Below are 19,122 nucleotides of genomic sequence, written 5' to 3' on the forward strand. Positions count from 1 at the left end.
TTGTTCATCCCTTTCTTTTCTAATTTTTGGTTCTGATCTCTTTTGCTGTTATTTTTATATTTTGAACTACTCCTATTCTGTGTCTTGGTCTGATGGCCATTCCTCTAATCCTCTATTCTTCCACTATTTTCTCTTGATACTTTCCCCTTTCTTCCATTGTTCACTGTTTTGGTTTCTTTTTCTTTACTGATGTACTCCATACTTCTACCTGTGACTGTCTTGTCAATGTCAAGTCCTGGACACTTGCTCAATCTGTCGCGTTATAATTGGTGGTCAGACTCAACTCAGGGAGTTCCTTTCCCCCCCAAGCAAGGTGGCGTCCACTCAAAGCGCTTATACATATTCAACTTTAGTGAGGCCTCCCACTTATTTCGCACCACCCTATGTACCGCTAATGTGCTAGGAACCAGGTCTGTATATAAAAAGAAAATATATTTATTTAAGGTTTGACAAAATGTAATAACAACCAAACATCAGCCACCAATGCTGTGGCACCACACAATACCACAAAATCAAATTTCTTGCACCAATTGACTAGCTCACGTTTAAAGGACTTACAGTTTCAATATGACACAGGTACAATTTTGAATTTGGAAGTCACAATTTATATCAGATTTCTTGCAAATTAACCAATAGAAACCTTCACAATACAATAAAAAAAATCATTTTGGCTTTACTTTGAGAAAAAGAAACTCAATGGGAAAATCGTTTTTGGCCTTATTTAAAAAAAATCTAGTTTTGGAAAAGGAACTCAAATGAGGAAATCGTTTATTAGGCTTTTATTTGAAAGGCAAGGTTGGGAAAAAGGATCTCAATGGGAAAATTGTTTTTCAACACAACTACAAATGAGATGCAAGGCTTTTTAATTATGACTTTCGAATCACTGAGAATAAATGTGAAAATGTGTTTTGCAGTATTTGCTCTCCAAGAAAATGCAGGGTTTAGAGAGTCTGGGTTTGGATGCAAGGGAATCAATGGGATTCATGACCCCCCCCCCTTCTGGACAGAATTCAGGGGTTTCAGAAGAACAGTCACCCAAGTCTTTATTATCTATACCAGCTCTAACACACTAGGCATGAACTGTGTTAGTTTCAAACTCTAATAACACTCATCCTGTTATTTTCTATATGGGAATTAATTGGTTTAACTTCAATTCAATGCACCTACACAGCTTCCCCCCTACCCACAATTTAATGGAAAGGATTAAGGCGGGCTGTTCCCATCACAATTCAATTTAAATGGATAGGGTAATTTAGGTGGAATTAATTTGAATTGGATTTTGTGCCAAGGGCCTACCCAGTTTCACCCCCCACCCACTAATGGAAAGGTATAAAGTCAGGTAGCTCTGCGCACAATTGATGACTTTTGATTTAATCACTCTGACACATGATGACACCTTATGACACACTGTTCCTTTCTCAAATCAGGGGACAGGAAAGTCTCTGACCTACCAGATCCTTAGAGGGTTGGGCATAGACAATCAGCCTCCCCACCCACTTTGGAAAATGGATAAATAGGGACTGCTGAGGACAGGCAAGACACACACTCTTTCACTCATCAACTGATCCACTGGCGAAGCACCCTGCAGGAAGATCCAGACTCCAAAACCAGACTCCAGATCCAGACTCCAGATCCAGACTCCAGATCCAGACTCCAGAACCAGGCTCCAGATCCAGACTCCAGAACCAGACTCTAGAACCCTGAAGCAGAGGCCTAATCCAAAATACTGACCCCTTTTCAGCAGGCCTCAAAAATCTTGCAAACCTGATTTAACCCCTAACTTCCACGGGGCCTAACCTAATCTATTCAACAGCCTGGCTGAGCTGTTTGCTGCTTCTGGCCAACAACCTTTGCTAGAACCCAAGATCCAGATCAGTCCAGCAGAGCTGTAACCCAGAACCCGTCAGATCCAGTCCAAGAGGCCGCGCAGAGACCAGAGTGCTGAGAGCAGAACCAAGCACCTGAGACCTGTCCGGTGGCGAGCGGAGTCCAAGTCAAAGCTTTGACCAGATCTTTGACGGGTCCATTCCATTCCAAAGCCATAGTAGTGAGTATTTAGCATAGAACTGTCCATAGTCATTTCTCAGTTTAAAGTAATCCATTCAACCCATTCCAACATATCCAGACTGCATTGCAGAATCTCTTTTGTCCATTCTGAATCCTTTCTCATCCATCTAATCCTGTGATAATTGTTAGTGTAAAGCCAACCTGTTTGCAATTCAAAGTGCAATTTCATTTGAAATCTTGACTCCTTTTGAGAAAAATTGACCTTCACTAACACCTCTGTAACTTTTGAACCGTATGTGCTAGGAACGAAATTTAAATGTGATTCTGAAGCTAGGACCCCCGATTTCACCTCCTGTAAAAACAGCTATTTCTTGATTTCAACTTCTGAATTTCATTTTCCATCTGCTAACCATTCAACAATCCTTGCTAGTGTTGACCTGAACCAATCCAAAGCAACCCTCACTTGTTCTGAATGCGATTTAGCGAATTAAAATCATTTTTAGCATTTTTCCCATTCATTTCAAACCACAATTAAAAGCAATTGACCTGTTTAAAATCATTACTGTTCTCTCTAAGCTTGCTGCGGGGAATCGAGATTGAAACTGCAATTGTTGATTGTTATTCCTGATACCTGTATGCCCTCATTCCATCTATTCATATTGCATATTGGGGGGAGTGAGTGGTAACAGGGGGAAAGAGTGATTACATTGCCTTTGACTGAATTCATATCAAGTTTATTTCTGTGTTGCATTCTTTCCTATCATTGCATTTCCTTGAACCACACAAAGTTATTCTCTGCTACATTATTCTTCCTATTCCTACTCCTAATTGATTAAAGATATTGTTGATTATTGTAATACTACCCATTGCTGATCATTGTTCATATTCATAAGTGTGATTTCAGATATTATTCATATTCATAAAAGTATAATCTATATATTGTTCAATTCTTCAAATACATCTTTTAATTTGCAAAACAAACCTATTTCTTGGTTCTGTGAGACCGGGGGAATTCAAAGAGAGGGGCGTTTTATAAGGGTACATCATCCAGAATTAAAAGAACTTTTGACATAAAAATATATAAATAAGGGTTTCCATTGGGCATCCCATAATAGACATTGACTTAGTTGGAGTGCTGGATTGAAATCACTTATAATCATAATCATAATTCCCACAGTAAGGATTGGCTAACACTCTCCCTTCACCTGCCACCAAGACGCCCACTTGCTGCTGATAGGACCAGGAGTTACGAGGTATGTGTCATGGAAGCTGAGGGAGGAGTTAAAATACATCATCAAAAATGACAGGTGGGTTTTACCTTTTTGGGTTCTGAAAGTCTAACAACATGGCAGCTGTCGTGCCTAGAAACACTTGTTTACAGGTGCGTCACCAATGACTTATCATATCATGTTTTTATGATTCAGGGAGGAAGAGGTACTTCTCATAGGAAAATAACTTCAGATTCGATCATTACAAAGCGATTCCAGTTTGCATTGCTGGATGGACAATATGAACCAGAGGGAAAGGATGAGAATAGGTTCATACAAATAATAACAGTCTAATCCAGATAGTGCCTGGGTAGGCAAGGTCACTGTTGTGATCTCCCCGGGCTGTTTTCAACCTGTGTGTGAGAATATGGAGTGTTGGGCTTTTTGTAGAATGTTATGATGCAAGTCTCCTGGGGATTCCACTGTGTGTCAGTTGGTATCTGGAACTTGAGTAAAAGGGGACTGGTGGATGTCTCTCTAAGCATGAACTTGACATAAATGTGTTGTACTTACTTCCTTATGTACTTACCTGCTGTCTGTGAACCCAGTAAAGTTGTTCCTATCACTTGAGGCTCCAGAGTGATCTGTCTTACCCAAAAGACTCATCTCAATAGTCACCTTATATATGTTAAGTGGTCTGTTCGGGCGTGATCAGAGGATTCCATGTCAACCCAACACCAGCAATACGATAATATGGCTTTCAAGCCCCGGCTGGGTGGCGAACAAAGGGTCGAATGGGCCGCCAGCCCGGGCTTTATAGGCCTGAGCGAAGCTCTGGTCTCAGCTCGGGCTGCGGGCCATTAAACCCTGTGTCCTCCCCCCAGCCGGGGCGTGAAAGCCATTTGCACCTCAGGATTTATTGGGGTGCAAATAGTTTTCATTATTTCCCTTCCAACAGGAGATGAGCTCCATGCGAGCCCGTCTCCTGTCGGAATGGAATAAAAATGACAATAAAATGGCTGGCGCCATGAAAATTGAAATAGGGACTAGGTCCCTTTTCGGATGACAATGACATGGAAAACCTATTCCAAAATGGCCACCATCATTCGAAAAGGGACTTAGTCCCTCTTCTATTTAAATGCTAGAAGCCATTTACTTTCTCTTTTTTTTCTGAACCGCCACGGGTGGTGAAGGCAAAATCGCGCCTGGGAAAGGTGGATTCTGATTGGTCAGACCATCTTTCCTGGGTGCAAATCTATTATTCTGTTAAATAAAAGTCAGGGATTGGAAAAGTGTAATCCTGCTGACGTAAGTCATCTCCCTACCTCCCCCTATCTCTCTGTCAGTTCAATGTTTTCTCACCACTGCTCTAGCAGAGTAAATATTCACTTGTTTAGCATGGCTAAGTTATTAAAAAAGCAAGCAATGGTGCAGAGCTTTCTGTGTGAAACAGACTTCCACTATCCATAAGGCTGACAGATGATCAGTTGAAGTTTTGCAAAGTGCCAAAAAATAATGTTCCATCCAAGTGATACATTTACCTGGAGGTTTCAGAAGCTGCCTCTGTATGTTCTTCAGTCTGTATTCCATCTGCGGACTCCACTGAAAATGCTCTCTTTTATGGTACTTTCTAACTTCTCGTCCTTCTAAGTGTCATCTCTTCCTGTTCTTTTGGAGGTATATGTGTCTTTTTATATGGTGGATAGTTCTATTATTTGTTCATCCCTTTCTTTTCTAATTTTTGGTTCTGATCTCTTTTGCTGTTATTTTTATATTTTGAACTATTCCTATTCTGTGTCTTGGTCTGATGGCCATTCCTCTAATCCTCTATTCTTCCACTATTTTCTCTTGATACTTTCCCCTTTCTTCCATTGTTCACTGTTTTGGTTTCTTTTTCTTTACTGATGTACTCCATACTTCTACCTGTGACTGTCTTGTCAATGTCAAGTCCTGGACACTTGCTCAGTCTGTCGCGTTATAATTGGTGGTCAGACTCAACTCAGGGAGTTCCTTTCCCCCCCAAGCAAGGTGGCGTCCACTCAAAGCGCTTATACATATTCAACTTTAGTGAGGCCTCCCACTTATTTCGCACCACCCTATGTACCGCTAATGTGCTAGGAACCAGGTCTGTATATAAAAAGAAAATATATTTATTTAAGGTTTGACAAAATGTAATAACAACCAAACATCAGCCACCAATGCTGTGGCACCACACAATACCACAAAATCAAATTTCTTGCACCAATTGACTAGCTCACGTTTAAAGGACTTACAGTTTCAATATGACACAGGTACAATTTTGAATTTGGAAGTCACAATTTATATCAGATTTCTTGCAAATTAACCAATAGAAACCTTCACAATACAATAAAAAAAATCATTTTGGCTTTACTTTGAGAAAAAGAAACTCAATGGGAAAATCGTTTTTGGCCTTATTTAAAAAAAATCTAGTTTTGGAAAAGGAACTCAAATGAGGAAATCGTTTATTAGGCTTTTATTTGAAAGGCAAGGTTGGGAAAAAGGATCTCAATGGGAAAATTGTTTTTCAACACAACTACAAATGAGATGCAAGGCTTTTTAATTATGACTTTCGAATCACTGAGAATAAATGTGAAAATGTGTTTTGCAGTATTTGCTCTCCAAGAAAATGCAGGGTTTAGAGAGTCTGGGTTTGGATGCAAGGGAATCAATGGGATTCATGACCCCCCCCTTCTGGACAGAATTCAGGGGTTTCAGAAGAACAGTCACCCAAGTCTTTATTATCTATACCAGCTCTAACACACTAGGCATGAACTGTGTTAGTTTCAAACTCTAATAACACTCATCCTGTTATTTTCTATATGGGAATTAATTGGTTTAACTTCAATTCAATGCACCTACACAGCTTCCCCCCTACCCACAATTTAATGGAAAGGATTAAGGCGGGCTGTTCCCATCACAATTCAATTTAAATGGATAGGGTAATTTAGGTGGAATTAATTTGAATTGGATTTTGTACCAAGGGCCTACCCAGTTTCACCCCCCCACCCACTAATGGAAAGGTATAAAGTCAGGTAGCTCTGTGCACAATTGATGACTTTTGATTTAATCACTCTGACACATGATGACACCTTATGACACACTGTTCCTTTCTCAAATCAGGGGACAGGAAAGTCTCTGACCTACCAGATCCTTAGAGGGTTGGGCATAGACAATCAGCCTCCCCACCCACTTTGGAAAATGGATAAATAGGGACTGCTGAGGACAGGCAAGACACACACTCTTTCACTCATCAACTGATCCACTGGCGAAGCACCCTGCAGGAAGATCCAGACTCCAAAACCAGACTCCAGATCCAGACTCCAGATCCAGACTCCAGATCCAGACTCCAGAACCAGGCTCCAGATCCAGACTCCAGAACCAGACTCTAGAACCCTGAAGCAGAGGCCTAATCCAAAATGCTGACCCCTTTTCAGCAGGCCTCAAAAATCTTGCAAACCTGATTTAACCCCTAACTTCCACGGGGCCTAACCTAATCTATTCAACAGCCTGGCTGAGCTGTTTGCTGCTTCTGGCCAACAACCTTTGCTAGAACCCAAGATCCAGATCAGTCCAGCAGAGCTGTAACCCAGAACCCGTCAGATCCAGTCCAAGAGGCCGCGCAGAGACCAGAGTGCTGAGAGCAGAACCAAGCACCTGAGACCTGTCCGGTGGCGAGCGGAGTCCAAGTCAAAGCTTTGACCAGATCTTTGACGGGTCCATTCCATTCCAAAGCCATAGTAGTGAGTATTTAGCATAGAACTGTCCATAGTCATTTCTCAGTTTAAAGTAATCCATTCAACCCATTCCAACATATCCAGACTGCATTGCAGAATCTTTTTTGTCCATTCTGAATCCTTTCTCATCCATCTAATCCTGTGATATTTGTTAGTGTAAAGCCAACCTGTTTGCAATTCAAAGTGCAATTTCATTAGAAATCTTGACTCCTTTTGAGAAAAATTGACCTTCACTAACACCTCTGTAACTTTTGAACCGTATGTGCTAGGAACGAAATTTAAATGTGATTCTGAAGCTAGGACCCCCGATTTCACCACCTGTAAAAACAGCTATTTCTTGATTTCAACTTCTGAATTTCATTTTCCATCTGCTAACCATTCAACAATCCTTGCTAGTGTTGACCTGAACCAATCCAAAGCAACCCTCACTTGTTCTGAATGCGATTTAGCGAATTAAAATCATTTTTAGCATTTTTCCCATTCATTTCAAACCACAATTAAAAGCAATTGACCTGTTTAAAATCATTACTGTTCTCTCTAAGCTTGCTGCGGGGAATCGAGATTGAAACTGCAATTGTTGATTGTTATTCCTGATACCTGTATGCCCTCATTCCATCTATTCATATTGCATATTGGGGGAGTGGGTGGTAACAGGGGGAAAGAGTGATTACATTGCCTTTGACTGAATTCATATCAAGTTTATTTCTGTGTTGCATTCTTTCCTATCATTGCATTTCCTTGAACCACACAAAGTTATTCTCTGCTACATTATTCTTCCTATTCCTACTCCTAATTGATTAAAGATATTGTTGATTATTGTAATACTACCCATTGCTGATCATTGTTCATATTCATAAGTGTGATTTCAGATATTATTCATATTCATAAAAGTATAATCTATATATTGTTCAATTCTTCAAATACATCTTTTAATTTGCAAAACAAACCTATTTCTTGGTTCTGTGAGACCGGGGGAATTCAAAGAGAGGGGCGTTTTATAAGGGTACATCATCCAGAATTAAAAGAACTTTTGACATAAAAATATATAAATAAGGGTTTCCATTGGGCATCCCATAATAGACATTGACTTAGTTGGAGTGCTGGATTGAAATCACTTATAATCATAATCATAATTCCCACAGTAAGGATTGGCTAACACTCTCCCTTCACCTGCCACCAAGACGCCCACTTGCTGCTGATAGGACCAGGAGTTACGAGGTATGTGTCATGGAAGCTGAGGGAGGAGTTAAAATACATCATCAAAAATGACAGGTGGCAGCTGTCGTGCCTAGAAACACTTGTTTACAGGTGCGTCACCAATGACTTATCATATCATGTTTTTATGATTCAGGGAGGAAGAGGTACTTCTCATAGGAAAATAACTTCAGATTCGATCATTACAAAGCGATTCCAGTTTGCATTGCTGGATGGACAATATGAACCAGAGGGAAAGGATGAGAATAGGTTCATACAAATAATAACAGTCTAATCCAGATAGTGCCTGGGTAGGCAAGGTCACTGTTGTGATCTCCCCGGGCTGTTTTCAACCTGTGTGTGAGAATATGGAGTGTTGGGCTTTTTGTAGAATGTTATGATGCAAGTCTCCTGGGGATTCCACTGTGTGTCAGTTGGTATCTGGAACTTGAGTAAAAGGGGACTGGTGGATGTCTCTCTAAGCATGAACTTGACATAAATGTGTTGTACTTACTTCCTTATGTACTTACCTGCTGTCTGTGAACCCAGTAAAGTTGTTCCTATCACTTGAGGCTCCAGAGTGATCTGTCTTACCCAAAAGACTCATCTCAATAGTCACCTTATATATGTTAAGTGGTCTGTTCGGGCGTGATCAGAGGATTCCATGTCAACCCAACACCAGCAATACGATAATATGGCTTTCAAGCCCCGGCTGGGTGGCGAACAAAGGGTCGAATGGGCCGCCAGCCCGGGCTTTATAGGCCTGAGCGAAGCTCTGGTCTCAGCTCGGGCTGCGGGCCATTAAACCCTGTGTCCTCCCCCCAGCCGGGGCGTGAAAGCCATTTGCACCTCAGGATTTATTGGGGTGCAAATAGTTTTCATTATTTCCCTTCCAACAGGAGATGAGCTCCATGCGAGCCCGTCTCCTGTCGGAATGGAATAAAAATGACAATAAAATGGCTGGCGCCATGAAAATTGAAATAGGGACTAGGTCCCTTTTCGGATGACAATGACATGGAAAACCTATTCCAAAATGGCCACCATCATTCGAAAAGGGACTTAGTCCCTCTTCTATTTAAATGCTAGAAGCCATTTACTTTCTCTTTTTTTTCCGAACCGCCACGGGTGGTGAAGGCAAAATCGCGCCTGGGAAAGGTGGATTCTGATTGGTCAGACCATCTTTCCTGGGTGCAAATCTATTATTCTGTTAAATAAAAGTCAGGGATTGGAAAAGTGTAATCCTGCTGACGTAAGTCATCTCCCTACCTCCCCCTATCTCTCTGTCAGTTCAATGTTTTCTCACCACTGCTCTAGCAGAGTAAATATTCACTTGTTTAGCATGGCTAAGTTATTAAAAAAGCAAGCAATGGTGCAGAGCTTTCTGTGTGAAACAGACTTCCACTATCCATAAGGCTGACAGATGATCAGTTGAAGTTTTGCAAAGTGCCAAAAAATAATGTTCCATCCAAGTGATACATTTACCTGGAGGTTTCAGAAGCTGCCTCTGTATGTTCTTCAGTCTGTATTCCATCTGCGGACTCCACTGAAAATGCTCTCTTTTATGGTACTTTCTAACTTCTTCTCGTCCTTCTAAGTGTCATCTCTTCCTGTTCTTTTGGAGGTATATGTGTCTTTTTATATGGTGGATAGTTCTATTATTTGTTCATCCCTTTCTTTTCTAATTTTTGGTTCTGATCTCTTTCCATACTTCTACCTGTGACTGTCTTGTCAATGTCAAGTCCTGGACACTTGCTCAGTCTGTCGCGTTATAATTGGTGGTCAGACTCAACTCAGGGAGTTCCTTTCCCCCCCAAGCAAGGTGGCGTCCACTCAAAGCGCTTATACATATTCAACTTCAGTGAGGCCTCCCACTTATTTCGCACCACCCTATGTACCGCTAATGTGCTAGGAACCAGGTCTGTATATAAAAAGAAAATATATTTATTTAAGGTTTGACAAAATGTAATAACAACCAAACATCAGCCACCAATGCTGTGGCACCACACAATACCACAAAATCAAATTTCTTGCACCAATTGACTAGCTCACGTTTAAAGGACTTACAGTTTCAATATGACACAGGTACAATTTTGAATTTGGAAGTCACAATTTATATCAGATTTCTTGCAAATTAACCAATAGAAACCTTCACAATACAATAAAAAAAATCATTTTGGCTTTACTTTGAGAAAAAGAAACTCAATGGGAAAATCGTTTTTGGCCTTATTTAAAAAAAATCTAGTTTTGGAAAAGGAACTCAAATGAGGAAATCGTTTATTAGGCTTTTATTTGAAAGGCAAGGTTGGGAAAAAGGATCTCAATGGGAATTTTTTTTTCAACACAACTACAAATGAGATGCAAGGCTTTTTAATTATGACTTTCGAATCACTGAGAATAAATGTGAAAATGTGTTTTGCAGTATTTGCTCTCCAAGAAAATGCAGGGTTTAGAGAGTCTGGGTTTGGATGCAAGGGAATCAATGGGATTCATGACCCCCCCTTCTGGACAGAATTCAGGGGTTTCAGAAGAACAGTCACCCAAGTCTTTATTATCTATACCAGCTCTAACACACTAGGCAGGAACTGTATTAGTTTCAAACTCTAATAACACTCATCCTGTTATTTTCTATATGGGAATTAATTGGTTTAACTTCAATTCAATGCACCTACACAGCTTCCCCCCTACCCACAATTTAATGGAAAGGATTAAGGTGGGCTGTTCCCATCACAATTCAATTTAAATGGATAGGGTAATTTAGGTGGAATTAATTTGAATTGGATTTTGTGCCAAGGGCCTACCCAGTTTCACCCCCCCACCCACTAATGGAAAGGTATAAAGTCAGGTAGCTCTGCGCACAATTGATGACTTTTGATTTAATCACTCTGACACATGATGACACCTTATGACACACTGTTCCTTTCTCAAATCAGGGGACAGGAAAGTCTCTGACCTACCAGATCCTTAGAGGGTTGGGCATAGACAATCAGCCTCCCCACCCACTTTGGAAAATGGATAAATAGGGACTGCTGAGGACAGGCAAGACACACACTCTTTCACTCATCAACTGATCCACTGGCGAAGCACCCTGCAGGAAGATCCAGACTCCAAAACCAGACTCCAGATCCAGACTCCAGATCCAGACTCCAGATCCAGACTCCAGAACCAGGCTCCAGATCCAGACTCCAGAACCAGACTCTAGAACCCTGAAGCAGAGGCCTAATCCAAAATGCTGACCCCTTTTCAGCAGGCCTCAAAAATCTTGCAAACCTGATTTAACCCCTAACTTCCACGGGGCCTAACCTAATCTATTCAACAGCCTGGCTGAGCTGTTTGCTGCTTCTGGCCAACAACCTTTGCTAGAACCCAAGATCCAGATCAGTCCAGCAGAGCTGTAACCCAGAACCCGTCAGATCCAGTCCAAGAGGCCGCGCAGAGACCAGAGTGCTGAGAGCAGAACCAAGCACCTGAGACCTGTCCGGGGGCGAGCGGAGTCCAAGTCAAAGCTTTGACCAGATCTTTGACGGGTCCATTCCATTCCAAAGCCATAGTAGTGAGTATTTAGCATAGAACTGTCCATAGTCATTTCTCAGTTTAAAGTAATCCATTCAACCCATTCCAACATATCCAGACTGCATTGCAGAATCTCTTTTGTCCATTCTGAATCCTTTCTCATCCATCTAATCCTGTGATAATTGTTAGTGTAAAGCCAACCTGTTTGCAATTCAAAGTGCAATTTCATTTGAAATCTTGACTCCTTTTGAGAAAAATTGACCTTCACTAACACCTCTGTAACTTTTGAACCGTATGTGCTAGGAACGAAATTTAAATGTGATTCTGAAGCTAGGACCCCCGATTTCACCACCTGTAAAAACAGCTATTTCTTGATTTCAACTTCTGAATTTCATTTTCCATCTGCTAACCATTCAACAATCCTTGCTAGTGTTGACCTGAACCAATCCAAAGCAACCCTCACTTGTTCTGAATGCGATTTAGCGAATTAAAATCATTTTTAGCATTTTTCCCATTCATTTCAAACCACAATTAAAAGCAATTGACCTGTTTAAAATCATTACTGTTCTCTCTAAGCTTGCTGCGGGGAATCGAGATTGAAACTGCAATTGTTGATTGTTATTCCTGATACCTGTATGCCCTCATTCCATCTATTCATATTGCATATTGGGGGGAGTGAGTGGTAACAGGGGGAAAGAGTGATTACATTGCCTTTGACTGAATTCATATCAAGTTTATTTCTGTGTTGCATTCTTTCCTATCATTGCATTTCCTTGAACCACACAAAGTTATTCTCTGCTACATTATTCTTCCTATTCCTACTCCTAATTGATTAAAGATATTGTTGATTATTGTAATACTACCCATTGCTGATCATTGTTCATATTCATAATTGTGATTTCAGATATTATTCATATTCATAAAAGTATAATCTATATATTGTTCAATTCTTCAAATACATCTTTTAATTTGCAAAACAAACCTATTTCTTGGTTCTGTGAGACCGGGGGAATTCAAAGAGAGGGGCGTTTTATAAGGGTACATCATCCAGAATTAAAAGAACTTTTGACATAAAAATATATAAATAAGGGTTTCCATTGGGCATCCCATAATAGACATTGACTTAGTTGGAGTGCTGGATTGAAATCACTTATAATCATAATCATAATTCCCACAGTAAGGATTGGCTAACACTCTCCCTTCACCTGCCACCAAGACGCCCACTTGCTGCTGATAGGACCAGGAGTTACGAGGTATGTGTCATGGAAGCTGAGGGAGGAGTTAAAATACATCATCAAAAATGACAGGTGGGTTTTACCTTTTTGGGTTCTGAAAGTCCAACAACATGGCAGCTGTCGTGCCTAGAAACACTTGTTTACAGGTGCGTCACCAATGACTTATCATATCATGTTTTTATGATTCAGGGAGGAAGAGGTACTACTCATAGGAAAATAACTTCAGATTCGATCATTACAAAGCGATTCCAGTTTGCATTGCTGGATGGACAATATGAACCAGAGGGAAAGGATGAGAATAGGTTCATACAAATAATAACAGTCTAATCCAGATAGTGCCTGGGTAGGCAAGGTCACTGTTGTGATCTCCCCGGGCTGTTTTCAACCTGTGTGTGAGAATATGGAGTGTTGGGCTTTTTGTAGAATGTTATGATGCAAGTCTCCTGGGGATTCCACTGTGTGTCAGTTGGTATCTGGAACTTGAGTAAAAGGGGACTGGTGGATGTCTCTCTAAGCATGAACTTGACATAAATGTGTTGTACTTACTTCCTTATGTACTTACCTGCTGTCTGTGAACCCAGTAAAGTTGTTCCTATCACTTGAGGCTCCAGAGTGATCTGTCTTACCCAAAAGACTCATCTCAATAGTCACCTTATATATGTTAAGTGGTCTGTTCGGGCGTGATCAGAGGATTCCATGTCAACCCAACACCAGCAATACGATAATATGGCTTTCAAGCCTCGGCTGGGTGGCGAACAAAGGGTCGAATGGGCCGCCAGCCCGGGCTTTATAGGCCTGAGCGAAGCTCTGGTCTCAGCTCGGGCTGCGGGCCATTAAACCCTGTGTCCTCCCCCCAGCCGGGGCGTGAAAGCCATTTGCACCTCAGGATTTATTGGGGTGCAAATAGTTTTCATTATTTCCCTTCCAACAGGAGATGAGCTCCATGCGAGCCCGTCTCCTGTCGGAATGGAATAAAAATGACAATAAAATGGCTGGCGCCATGAAAATTGAAATAGGGACTAGGTCCCTTTTCGGATGACAATGACATGGAAAACCTATTCCAAAATGGCCACCATCATTCGAAAAGGGACTTAGTCCCTCTTCTATTTAAATGCTAGAAGCCATTTACTTTCTCTTTTTTTTCAGAACCGCCACGGGTGGTGAAGGCAAAATCGCGCCTGGGAAAGGTGGATTCTGATTGGTCAGACCATCTTTCCTGGGTGCAAATCTATTATTCTGTTAAATAAAAGTCAGGGATTGGAAAAGTGTAATCCTGCTGACGTAAGTCATCTCCCTACCTCCCCCTATCTCTCTGTCAGTTCAATGTTTTCTCACCACTGCTCTAGCAGAGTAAATATTCACTTGTTTAGCATGGCTAAGTTATTTAAAAAGCAAGCAATGGTGCAGAGCTTTCTGTGTGAAACAGACTTCCACTATCCATAAGGCTGACAGATGATCAGTTGAAGTTTTGCAAAGTGCCAAAAAATAATGTTCCATCCAAGTGATACATTTACCTGGAGGTTTCAGAAGCTGCCTCTGTATGTTCTTCAGTCTGTATTCCATCTGCGGACTCCACTGAAAATGCTCTCTTTTATGGTACTTTCTAACTTCTTCTCGTCCTTCTAAGTGTCATCTCTTCCTGTTCTTTTGGAGGTATATGTGTCTTTTTATATGGTGGATAGTTCTATTATTTGTTCATCCCTTTCTTTTCTAATTTTTGGTTCTGATCTCTTTTGCTGTTATTTTTATATTTTGAACTACTCCTATTCTGTGTCTTGGTCTGATGGCCATTCCTCTAATCCTCTATTCTTCCACTATTTTCTCTTGATACTTTCCCCTTTCTTCCATTGTTCACTGTTTTGGTTTCTTTTTCTTTACTGATGTACTCCATACTTCTACCTGTGACTGTCTTGTCAATGTCAAGTCCTGGACACTTGCTCAATCTGTCGCGTTATAATTGGTGGTCAGACTCAACTCAGGGAGTTCCTTTCCCCGCCAAGCAAGGTGGCGTCCACTCAAAGCGCTTATACATATTCAACTTTAGTGAGGCCTCCCACTTATTTCGCACCACCTATGTACCGCTAATGTGCTAGGAACCAGGTCTGTATATAAAAAGAAAATATATTTATTTAAGGTTTGACAAAATGTAATAACAACCAAACATCAGCCACCAATGCTGTGGCACCACACAATACCACAAAATCAAATTTCTTGCACCAATTGACTAGCTCACGTTTAAAGGACTTACAGTTTCAATATGACACAGGTACAATTTTGAATTTGGAAGTCACAATTTATATCAGATTTCTTGCAAATTAACCAGTAGAAACCTTCACAATACAATAAAAAAAATCATTTTGGCTTTACTTTGAGAAAAAGAAACTCAATGGGAAAATCGTTTTTGGCCTTATTTAAAAAAAATCTAGTTTTGGAAAAGGAACTCAAATGAGGAAATCGTTTATTAGGCTTTTATTTGAAAGGCAAGGTTGGGAAAAAGGATCTCAATGGGAAAATTGTTTTTCAACACAACTACAAATGAGATGCAAGGCTTTTTAATTATGACTTTCGAATCACTGAGAATAAATGTGAAAATGTGTTTTGCAGTATTTGCTCTCCAAGAAAATGCAGGGTTTAGAGAGTCTGGGTTTGGATGCAAGGGAATCAATGGGATTCATGACCCCCCCCTTCTGGACAGAATTCAGGGGTTTCAGAAGAACAGTCACCCAAGTCTTTATTATCTATACCAGCTCTAACACACTAGGCATGAACTGTGTTAGTTTCAAACTCTAATAACACTCATCCTGTTATTTTCTATATGGGAATTAATTGGTTTAACTTCAATTCAATGCACCTACACAGCTTCCCCCCTACCCACAATTTAATGGAAAGGATTAAGGTGGGCTGTTCCCATCACAATTCAATTTAAATGGATAGGGTAATTTAGGTGGAATTAATTTGAATTGGATTTTGTGCCAAGGGCCTACCCAGTTTCACCCCCCACCCACTAATGGAAAGGTATAATGTCAGGTAGCTCTGCGCACAATTGATGACTTTTGATTTAATCACTCTGACACATGATGACACCTTATGACACACTGTTCCTTTCTCAAATCAGGGGACAGGAAAGTCTCTGACCTACCAGATCCTTAGAGGGTTGGGCATAGACAATCAGCCTCCCCACCCACTTTGGAAAATGGATAAATAGGGACTGCTGAGGACAGGCAAGACACACACTCTTTCACTCATCAACTGATCCACTGGCGAAGCACCCTGCAGGAAGATCCAGACTCCAAAACCAGACTCCAGATCCAGACTCCAGATCCAGACTCCAGATCCAGACTCCAGAACCAGGCTCCAGATCCAGACTCCAGAACCAGACTCTAGAACCCTGAAGCAGAGGCCTAATCCAAAATGCTGACCCCTTTTCAGCAGGCCTCAAAAATCTTGCAAACCTGATTTAACCCCTAACTTCCACGGGGCCTAACCTAATCTATTCAACAGCCTGGCTGAGCTGTTTGCTGCTTCTGGCCAACAACCTTTGCTAGAACCCAAGATCCAGATCAGTCCAGCAGAGCTGTAACCCAGAACCCGTCAGATCCAGTCCAAGAGGCCGCGCAGAGACCAGAGTGCTGAGAGCAGAACCAAGCACCTGAGACCTGTCCGGTGGCGAGCGGAGTCCAAGTCAAAGCTTTGACCAGATCTTTGACGGGTCCATTCCATTCCAAAGCCATAGTAGTGAGTATTTAGCATAGAACTGTCCATAGTCATTTCTCAGTTTAAAGTAATCCATTCAACCCATTCCAACATATCCAGACTGCATTGCAGAATCTCTTTTGTCCATTCTGAATCCTTTCTCATCCATCTAATCCTGTGATAATTGTTAGTGTAAAGCCAACCTGTTTGCAATTCAAAGTGCAATTTCATTTGAAATCTTGACTCCTTTTGAGAAAAATTGACCTTCACTAACACGTCTGTAACTTTTGAACCGTATGTGCTAGGAACGAAATTTAAATGTGATTCTGAAGCTAGGACCCCCGATTTCACCACCTGTAAAAACAGCTATTTCTTGATTTCAACTTCTGAATTTCATTTTCCATCTGCTAACCATTCAACAATCCTTGCTAGTGTTGACCTGAACCAATCCAAAGCAACCCTCACTTGTTCTGAATGCGATTTAGCGAATTAAAATCATTTTTAGCATTTTTCCCATTCATTTCAAACCACAATTAAAAGCAATTGACCTGTTTAAAATCATTACTGTTCTCTCTAAGCTTGCTGCGGGGAATCGAGATTGAAACTGCAATTGTTGATTGTTATTCCTGATACCTGTATGCCCTCATTCCATCTATTCATATTGCATATTGGGGGGAGTGAGTGGTAACAGGGGGAAAGAGTGATTACATTGCCTTTGACTGAATTCATATCAAGTTTATTTCTGTGTTGCATTCTTTCCTATCATTGCATTTCCTTGAACCACACAAAGTTATTCTCTGCTACATTATTCTTCCTATTCCTACTCCTAATTGATTAAAGATATTGTTGATTATTGTAATACTACCCATTGCTGATCATTGTTCATATTCATAAGTGTGATTTCAGATATTATTCATATTCATAAAAGTATAATCTATATATTGTTCAATTCTTCAAATACATCTTTTAATTTGCAAAACAAACCTATTTCTTGGTTCTGTGAGACCGGGGGAATTCAAAGAGAGGGGCGTTTTATAAGGGTACATCATCCAGAATTAAAAGAACTTTTGACATAAAAATATATAAATAAGGGTTTCCATTGGGCATCCCATAATAGACATTGACTTAGTTGGAGTGCTGGATTGAAATCACTTATAATCATAATCATAATTCCCACAGTAAGGATTGGCTAACACTCTCCCTTCACCTGCCACCAAGACGCCCACTTGCTGCTGATAGGACCAGGAGTTACGAGGTATGTGTCATGGAAGCTGAGGGAGGAGTTAAAATACATCATCAAAAATGACAGGTGGGTTTTACCTTTTTGGGTTCTGAAAGTCCAACAACATGGCAGCTGTCGTGCCTAGAAACACTTGTTTACAGGTGCGTCACCAATGACTTATCATATCATGTTTTTATGATTCAGGGAGGAAGAGGTACTTCTCATAGGAAAATAACTTCAGATTCGATCATTACAAAGCGATTCCAGTTTGCATTGCTGGATGGACAATATGAACCAGAGGGAAAGGATGAGAATAGGTTCATACAAATAATAACAGTCTAATCCAGATAGTGCCTGGGTAGGCAAGGTCACTGTTGTGATCTCCCCGGGCTGTTTTCAACCTGTGTGTGAGAATATGGAGTGTTGGGCTTTTTGTAGAATGTTATGATGCAAGTCTCCTGGGGATTCCACTGTGTGTCAGTTGGTATCTGGAACTTGAGTAAAAGGGGACTGGTGGATGTCTCTCTAAGCATGAACTTGACATAAATGTGTTGTACTTACTTCCTTATGTACTTACCTGCTGTCTGTGAACCCAGTAAAGTTGTTCCTATCACTTGAGGCTCCAGAGTGATCTGTCTTACCCAAAAGACTCATCTCAATAGTCACCTTATATATGTTAAGTGGTCTGTTCGGGCGTGATCAGAGGATTCCATGTCAACCCAACACCAGCAATACGATAATATGGCTTTCAAGCCCCGGCTGGGTGGCGAACAAAGGGTCGAATGGGCCGCCAGCCCGGGCTTTATAGGCCTGAGCGAAGCTCTGGTCTCAGCTCGGGCTGCGGGCCATTAAACCCTGTGTCCTCCCCCCAGCCGGGGCGTGAAAGCCATTTGCACCTCAGGATTTATTGGGGTGCAAATAGTTTTCATTATTTCCCTTCCAACAGGAGATGAGCTCCATGCGAGCCCGTCTCCTGTCGGAATGGAATAAAAATGACAATAAAATGGCTGGCGCCATGAAAATTGAAATAGGGACTAGGTCCCTTTTCGGATGACAATGACATGGAAAACCTATTCCAAAATGGCCACCATCATTCGAAAAGGGACTTAGTCCCTCTTCTATTTAAATGCTAGAAGCCATTTACTTTCTCTTTTTTTTCAGAACCGCCACGGGTGGTGAAGGCAAAATCGCGCCTGGGAAAGGTGGATTCTGATTGGTCAGACCATCTTTCCTGGGTGCAAATCTATTATTCTGTTAAATAAAAGTCAGGGATTGGAAAAGTGTAATCCTGCTGACGT

This window comes from Ambystoma mexicanum, chromosome 1q (assembly GCF_040938575.1).
Source record: "Ambystoma mexicanum isolate Mex_15411 chromosome 1q, UKY_AmexF1_1, whole genome shotgun sequence".
Taxonomy (NCBI): domain Eukaryota; kingdom Metazoa; phylum Chordata; class Amphibia; order Caudata; family Ambystomatidae; genus Ambystoma; species Ambystoma mexicanum.